The sequence below is a fragment of the Rhamphochromis longiceps genome, linkage group LG9 (genome assembly GCF_057381845.1).
Source record: "Rhamphochromis longiceps isolate RC_006_pf linkage group LG9, R_longiceps_female_GT1.1, whole genome shotgun sequence".
Classification (NCBI taxonomy): Eukaryota; Metazoa; Chordata; class Actinopteri; order Cichliformes; family Cichlidae; genus Rhamphochromis; species Rhamphochromis longiceps.
In genome coordinates, this window is record NC_140565.1 from 34,951,810 (window position 1) to 34,961,055 (window position 9,246).

Sequence of the window (9,246 nt, forward strand, 5' to 3'; positions counted from 1 at the left end):
ATGTCAGTGACTTTGTTTCTCTGCTGTTTCTTTTGATCGTATCATGATGTGCTGCTGTGTGAGGTCTTTCAGCCGGCTTCCATACATGGTCAGGTTGTTTTTCATACCTTTTTACCCTTAACAAATGAAACCATTTACAGACTATTTTCCACTGACCCAGGTAACCTTTGTCATATTTCTTTCCTTTTTGATCATCTGAAACATTCAAATGTTGAGTCCTTCAGGTGTAACCTTGACTGTTTTCCCAGTTGCAGCTTAAGCTAGGCTTAATCCTTCCTCTTTATACTACTGCTTAGCCACAACCAGCTGTGACAATGTTTATGGCTGGTTTGGTTAAAGTGCCAGTTTAGTAAATAGGAGAGGGCTCTCAATCCCACCAGTGCATAAAAACGTGAGTTCTCTGTCATTGCTCACTTTCTGTAAGAATGTCATGGCCCTGGGTCTTTTGACCCAGCGTTTTGTGTTTTCTATTATTGTGATGTATTTTGGTTCTGGTTTTCTCTTTCTTTGGGTTTTGGTTCTGTTCTTCCCCAGTTTAGTATTTAGGCTTTTCTGCCTGTGTATTCCTGTGTCAAGTCCGGATTTCTTAGTCTGTGTCTTTGCATGTGTGAGTTCCTGTTTTATTTTGTAGGTCTGTGTCTCTCGTCAGTGTTTCTAGTTTCACTCCCCTTGTCCCGTTATGTCCAATTACTCCCAGCCGTGCCTCCGTCTGTTTCAGGTCTGTTTTTTTGTTTAGCTTTTCCCAGTTTAGGTTACTCCCTGGGGTCCGTTCTTCGTACCTCGCTAAGTAAGTTAGCTGGATTTGATTGTTGACGATTTCGCGTGATCTTGGATCGTTCGGTTCTCCGAAGCTCATCCGGGACTTGCTGTCATAGCAACAGATCCGTAAGCGTAAACCTGCTCGGGAGCAGGCTTACTTTATGTAAACAGGATTAGATCGCGGCCACGCAGGTATGTCCGCTTCATTTATACGAAAGCAACAGCGATATTTTACCACTGTTTTTCCATAAATAAATATTATCAATCTAACTAAAGATAATGCAGCACTTGATTCTTTTATTGATTTCATACAGATACATACAGGTCATTTCCTAAAAAAGGGAAATGTACTATTAATCATTCTATTTCATGTATGTGATTATTTCAGATGTAATTCTTATTTTAGAGTAGTAATAGTAAATTACTTCGTGTAATCAAGATGAGAGACCACGGCTATAAAAGCGAAGGTGGATTTGGGAAGCCTGTCGCAGCCATATCCTGTCCGTTTACGCGAGCCACCCATTGTGGAAGGTGCAAGATTGATAAGGAGAGTCCTCAGAATTCAGCGTATATTGCGGGATAGACAGGATCCTTTAGCTCAGCGCGACAGTGTGCTCATAGATAGATATCCATTTTCCCGTGAGGGTATTATTTACTTAACCAACTTGTTGACGAGGGGGTGCAGGACCACCACCTGTCTTTTTTTGCTCTGCCCTTTTCTTGGTTGCTGTTATAAACAAACAAACAGATTATTTCAGGGTCTCTTTCCAAGAGACGAAAAGCAATATAAGTGATAAATATTACCATTCTGTAGAATATTCTAATATTTCACTTTTACTTGTTCCCATGTTCTAGTGGGTCCTGTTGTGGCTCTAATGTGAAAGAGGATATAATGTAATATAATATAATAAATTTACCCTACCGCCTACTGGTGTTGGCCAGAGGGGCCGATGGCGCGATATGGCAGCCTGGCTTCTGTCAGTCTGCCCCAGGGCAGCTGTGGCTACAACTGTAGCTGCCTCCACCAGTGTGTGAATGTGAGAGTGAATGAATAGTGGCATTGTAAAGCGCTTTGGGTGCCTTGAAAAGCGGTATATAAATCCAATCCATTATTATTATTATTATTATTATTATTATTAAATTACTTACGAGTTTAATTTGTCAGCAACTTTCTGCCAGCCCTCTCTCCTTGCTTTTGCAGCCTTTGCAGTGTTCCCTTGCGTTTTAATTAAACTCTGAAACTCCTGAAATCCCTCAATCAAGAGTTCTTGCTCTGCTGCTGAAAAATACTGAGCGCGCTCCTTCGACATTTTCGCCGACCAATCAAAGGGTTGCCGATCAATGTTTCTACTATCGATGCGTAGCCCCTTTTAAGCCACCCAGTGATCTCACGTTACTTCATCCAGCTGTACTAATTGTCAACAACAGGTGTGTTCGGAGAACCGGAATAGCGAGCTCAAAGTTAGCGCAATGATTTGATCTTGGATATAGTAAGCGAGGTACGAAGAACGGACCCCTGTTCTGTTTTTTCCCACCCTCGCCTTTGTTTATTATCTCACTGTCAATAAAGCTTCCTCACCTCAGTTGTGCTGCATCCTGGGTCCTTTAATATCTTACACCTGGCTCGCGTCGCGAACCCTGACAAAGAAAGCATGTTATCCTCAGGCAGAGCTGCAGACGATCAAGAATCCATAACTACTGGATGGTGGACGTTTCTCTAAGCAGACAGTCAGTTCTTGGGATGCCAGCTGGATGTAGTTTCACAACCTTTAACTTAATCTCTGTGTGTTTTTGACATCTTATGCTCTGGTTTAACTTTCAAACAACCTGATTAATGAAAGCACATCAAATAACTCCTGTTTGTCATCAGCGGTGGCTTTAGGATCATCCTCACCTGCTCATGGTTGCAGTTGTTTATCGGTTGAATTGGCATTTCCTTTATAGTGTGATAAGATGTTAATAAGCGTATAAAGCTGTAAAGCCTCTTGAGTGACTTAAATCGCCTTTCTTCCTCAGTGTGATGCTCAATGTGAACTGCAGGTCGTCTTGATGATGTCTATATGCCTTAACGCATTGAGTTTCTTCAATATCATTGGTTAATTAGATATTTAGATTGATAAGCAGCCAAAATTGTGGACCTACTAAAGTGACCAGTGAGTATACAGTCTGGTTATCATCGTGTTTAACTTTGTTCACATGCACTGATGAATGAACAGCTGATGGCTGTAGCATAACACCCACTGTAGAAAACGGTATTCGTTATCAGGAAACATTAAATGCTGAGTGTTTCCTCCCCACTACAGTTGTGATATATCTTCAGGTGTCAGAACTTCTCACAGTCCTTCAATCATTCCACCAAAACACTGATGCTGAAATACCTGACACATCCCTGTACAGCACAAACCCCCCATAACCATCTAAATTAAGATTTTCTTGTAATAAAAGTAGTAAAGGGAAGAAACTTTCAACACTAGAACAGGAGGGGTCCTTTTCACATCGGACTAAAACAGCAGCTGTAATTTGTATTTACTCAAATTACTTCAGGTCTGCACAGACCTCCCCTCACCACCTCCTGAGTACCCAGGAGAACACCAAGGCGTTCGTATATAAAAGCCACTTCACCAATAACTGGTTTCAGCTTTTACCTTGTGACAGGAATGTTCTTTCACCTCAAAATGACTTGATACAAATCATGAGACACATGTTTGACAGATTACACAATAATTTTATAAGCAAATTGACATTTTAAAATATTGTAATACTATCATATGTGAGAAATAATTCCTAGAATAAAGACTGAGCTGCTTAAGACTGAAATCATTGCTTTTGTGTTTTGTGTAATGCTCTCAAAGTTACTCAGAGTTCTCTATGAAAATTATTTATTCAAGCTTTGTATCCCATTATGCATTACATCTAAGGAAGAAAATGGAAAGGTTCGAGTAATGCCAAAAAAAACCTCTCTTTTGCTGATGATGTATTGTTCCATACCTCAGATTTCATATACAGAGAGTAGGGTGCAGTGAAGGATTTTTCCTGTCCACAAAATAAACACACAGGTGCATTTAAAACTTTGATTTCTCTGGATGAGTATTACAGTCTTTTATATTCTTTATTTCAAGAGGTGTTTAGGATAAATGTTTTCAAGGAATTCCCTGACTTACACTATCATTGTGTGTTTAGCAGACTGAAACCGATGGATCCGGTCCTCAACCCTGTCATCAGTAGCGGTTTTAGATACAGGCGACATGGGCGGTTGCCCGGGCAGCATTGTGGTGGGGGGCGGCATCACGGGCATCGGCAAAAAAAAAAAAAAAAAGCTTGTATTGGGAATGGCATAGGCACTGATCGGTTTTCTGTCGCCCATTTGCTGGGAGTAAGGGCGCCCTCCGTTTGCGAGGCGCCCTCCGTTTCGAAATTCTATACGCGAAAAGTGAGCGCGAGAGCCCTCGGTGCGCCTGCTCGCTGCTGAAGTCAAAGTAAACTTTATTGTCATCTCCGCTACAGACAGTCCAGTATATAGAGACACGAGACGACGAGGCTCCAGTTACAGCGGTGCAAGTAAACAAACAACAAATATAAGAAGAGTAAGAAAATAAATATACACTTTAGGACCAGGGGTAAAGGATCAATAACAATTTAAAATTTATAATTTACGTTTTGATGATTTAATGTCTCACACACAACCCGTCGAAAGGGGAGGGGGACATGCTGCTTCCAAGTTGAGCACATTTCATTTATAATGATGTAAATCCAAGCCCATTATGGATTCATGATTTGAATCCTGGGTTGTGTGAAATCCCAGAAATAAACCTTAGACAAAGTGAATCTGTGAACTAAGGTGTAGGTCTACTAGGTTATGTTGTGGTGATCGTCGAGTTGGTGGATTTGTGTTCATACTGGAGTGCAAAATTAAAACCAATGTAAGATGGACAAGAAAAGTTCAAAGCCATCAGGTGCTCAGTTTAGAAAAAAGAGAAAAGAGGAGGAGAAACGAGCAAAAGATACAGGTAAGCAGATGTGTGATTGGATAATGGCAGGTCATCCTGAAATGATCAGTGATGCCATTGTAAGTTCATAGGAGACGTTAAACTCATAGTGAGACTCCTGCTTATCAGGGATGTAAATCCTTAGGTGACGGCCAAGCAGAAAAGCACTCTCCGCCTGTGAGTGAAAACCCCACCCTTTCCTATTGGTCGAAAAATGTACCATGTCAACCAATCAAAAAAATGATATGGCAACATGGCATTTAGTTGTTTAGGAAAAGGGAAGTTTTAGGAGTGACGGCGTGTTTTGAGATGTGATGGATTTGCGACATTTAGCGCAAATCTTGTGTAGTTAGTGTGTAGTGTAGTCAATTGCCCAACATTGGTCATTATTTACTGTGGTTTGCAGACAGAGTTACAGGACTCTCTCCCAGACCACAGACTCATGATACAAGTCAGAGTTATATAAAGAAAAATTAAATTAAAAAGAAAGTTGTGTTTTCAAAATTGGAGTTCAAGTTATTTTTACTTCCAATAGTGTTAACATCCTACACAGGTCATGAACAAGATTGTTTTTAAGTTTCATTGTAAGTGGGCTAAAGCATTTAATTAAAAGTAGTCTAACATAAATGTAAATGATGTAATTTGATTATTTTAATAAACATGTAACTTGGATGGATTCGATGCTGGCGTGACCACAGTGCACACGTCTGCTGTCGCTCACAGTGGTCCAAGTGTCCACTCAGGGAGTTTGTGTGTTCGCTCAGACACATGAAACATTAGAGGGAACATTGTTTGTGATCATTTCCAGTGTTTAGTGATCTCTGTGCCTCCCTTATATTTGGTCTCTGTGTTTCTCAGTTGCTCCGTCTCCCCTGTCAGTTGTATCCCCTAGTCAACACTGTGTCTCAGGGTTACATTTCCTGTTTTACTTTGAAACTCAATACATGAACGTATTGAGGCTGTCTCCCAATTCAGGGTCTGCAGCCTTAAAGTACGCAGCCTCAAGGGCCGCGTACTCAAAGACCGCTAAGGCCGGAAGTGCGAGGCTTGTGTAATGGGACGGTCTAGCCTCCGTTGCGCTGATACTGTTGTTTGTCAATAAAGTTTAAAAAAAAAAAAGCCTCCGTTGCGCTGCCCAGGTTGCCTAGCAACCATGATACTAACCACTGGAAACGTGTCATACAGCTTTGTTTGACAGAAATGAAGGAGAAAATCTTTTGTTCATTTGTTTGTTTCTACATGAGCTTTGATCATTCTCTGTAAGATTAAGCTCAGCTATTGAACGGCGTATATTTTAAAGTAAAGGCTTTAAAACCAAGTTAGTACAAACGTCACTAATGTCACATAACTTTGCAGACATGTGGCCAACAGTAATGTTTAATGTTCTTCGTTATTAAACATTTGCACATAAATAAGTGACACAATATTCAGTGCTTACTTTTCACAGTTTACTCTTCGGCCGTTCCGCTTCTGCTGTCTGCGGCAGAATTCTCCACACCGACTGCCGCGCTATGAATTGTGGGATATGTTGGGCCACGAAGTCTACACTGCCACAGCCTTAAAATTCAGGGAAATGAAGGACGCATTTCAGGGCCATATTTCGAGCAGCCTTTGAATTGGGACAGCCTTCGGCGCGCCGCTGTGACGTAATCGGCCTTGAAATGCGTACTTTAAGGCTGCAGACCCTGAATTGGGAGACAGCCTGAGTTTCACTTCCCTTGGGTCTCGTCATGTCTGATTTCTCCCAGCTGTGCTCCCCTTCTGTGTCTCATTCTCCTCGTTATTCTCCAGTGTATTCAAGCCCTGTGTTTCTCGGTGTTGACGTTACGTCCTTTCTCATGTTGTGTGTCTGTTCCTACATCTCCGTGTATGTTTTGTTAGATTTTGCCCAGTTTAGGTTTTGTATGGTTTACTCTGTTCAGCAATAGAGCTGCTTTGTGACTTTCAGTCCCGCCTCAGTTGAGTCTGTGTTTGGGTCCTTTTCCTGCCTGCACACAGCCATAACATGACAAACCGTGTGTTAAGTTTGCCTTATGAAAACAGTTTGACGTGACAAATAAAAGGTTTGAGCTACGATTTCACTTCCTGTATTTCAGAGTGTCGACCCAAACTTTCAGAGTCAGAATATTTGATTAATCTCTGTTGCTGCAAGACAGTAAAAACAATCACTGAATTAACTGGATTTAATAAATTATTATAGTACAAAGTTGCAAACATCACAAACAGCTATAATATAACAATTAACTAAATTATTTTTTATTTTATTTGTTTATTTATTTTTTGGCTGTCCTGTTCAGTTCTTTAGCAATCAGAATTTTTGTCTGAAGGCCAGGAAAGATGCCCAACGGATGTATTTTTTCAAGTGGAGAAAATATGCCAATGCCACATTGTTCCACTTGATTGATCTATATTATCATTGTTTATTTATTTTTTAACTTTCTTTTATTTCATTTTCAAATCCAAATTGTATTTTAAGTTATTACAAGTTGGACAGACAACAATACAGAAAGGGAGAAATAAAACAGAGGGGAAGGAGGGACAGTAAAATAAGATTTCTTTGGCTCTCGGAGGAGGTGGACCCATCTTTCACCCTCTCCCTTCCTTATCTTCCCTGCTGCTGCTTCTATGTCTTTGTCTAGTCTCATCTAACTCTAGCCTTCAAAGAGTCTCTCAGTCATGTTCTCTAAAACCTAAAGAATTATGGATTTGATCGACTGGTCCCGTAACAAAATTGACACCTTTCTGGGTTTGAGAGAGCTCAATTGTCCCGCAGACAATGTTTGCTACCGGATACTCGATGGTCGGTTGCATTGTGTGTCTGGCTACACTCTCGATGGAGGACATTGAACGACATCTACCAATTTGGAACCACGATAAGAGTGTTCTGGCTGATTGGAGCTGTCTCGGACCTGGCTTATCGAAGAACAAGAAGCGGCTACAGCTGTTCAAAATCCCATAAGGCTGGCCGACATGACAGACGATGGGCAGGGCTGTGAGTAAGACTCTGTTATTGAACAAAATATGGATAAGGTCTTGGAGAAGCTCATGGCTGTGCAATATATCTATATTGCACAGCCATGAGCCATAGATAACATCTTTGAGAAGAAGAATAGGAATTAAGAGAATTGAGAGAATTGGTGACCAGTGATAAAATTTAGACCAACTGTAAAAATTGGATGCAGTTGTTCGCACTCAACCCAAACATTCACCATCTTCACTCATGCGGCTATCTAAGGTCGGCTAAGGTCGAAGCTGACTGGAACAACAAAAATTCTCCATGATAACAGGATTGTTGACAGAACTCTTTGTCCCTCCTTCAAGGCCACCTGGGTCCACTGGAGACTGTTGACCTCCGCTCAACCGGGTGTGGTGACACTTTCTGTGAGCTGAACACGGGATACACACAGACACATGCACGAAACATGTACACTGATACTGATACGTACTATCACCCTCCCTCCCCCGAATGCAATGCCACATCCCATGCTTACCTCCCATCTGATGTGGACGCGGAGGCGCGATCGAAGATTGCAGCAGTCCCAGATCCAGCTGTACACACTGGAATATTCTCCCATGTTGCTTAATTTTGTTTTATTGTTTTATGGTCTAATGATGTCTGTGCTCGGAAACTCTGTTTTCTAGTTTCCATGCACCCGTGCTTGCTGCCCTCTCGTCTCCACACTCCTGCAGGAAGAACACAGCCGTAAATACTTCACACTATGGCAAACTCACACTAACTGACATCTAACTGGGAAACTGACAGGAAGTCTCACGCAACGATCCAGCATCGGAGAGAACTCAACCACACTCCTAAGTAGCTCTCCCGATGAAGCTTGACCAGCTGCACACACCTACACCCACAAACAAGAAAAACAAAGAAAAAACAAGGGACAGTGTCGTGGAAAATTTAACAATAACCTGCGACACACCCAGTGAGCTTGATTTGAAGTGGGTTTAATAAACACATTGCAATGTGGAGAGAGCATCCCAGTGAAACACCATCTCTGAATTGTGGCCACCGCCCTTACATCTTATATACAGGCACACAGACAAAGAACATTCCACGAACTCTTACATGTTGGCCCCTCTCACAGGGGGGCTATACCTCCTCCCTCACAGAGAGAATTATGACCTTGTTTTCTGCTTGGCCGTCACCTAAAGATTTACATCCCTGAAAGGCAGAAGGAGTCCCACTATCTGTTTAACGTCGCCCATTACAATGGCCTCACTGTGTTAACTTTCCACATGCATGTAAACTAGTGACAGGAGTGCTCTTACTATAGTAAAGTGAGAATTACTATAACTAATGTAATATGATTAAATATGTGATTAATGTATGAGAAAAGAAATCTGCCACCACAACAGCAACACCAAATATACACATGTCCATAAACTATTCAAGAACCCCGGGTACCCAGACGCAGGTAAAGTGTATTTATTAAGCGCTTTTCATAGACAGGCGGTCACAAAGCGCTGCACAGGATTCTTATCATTCTTATTT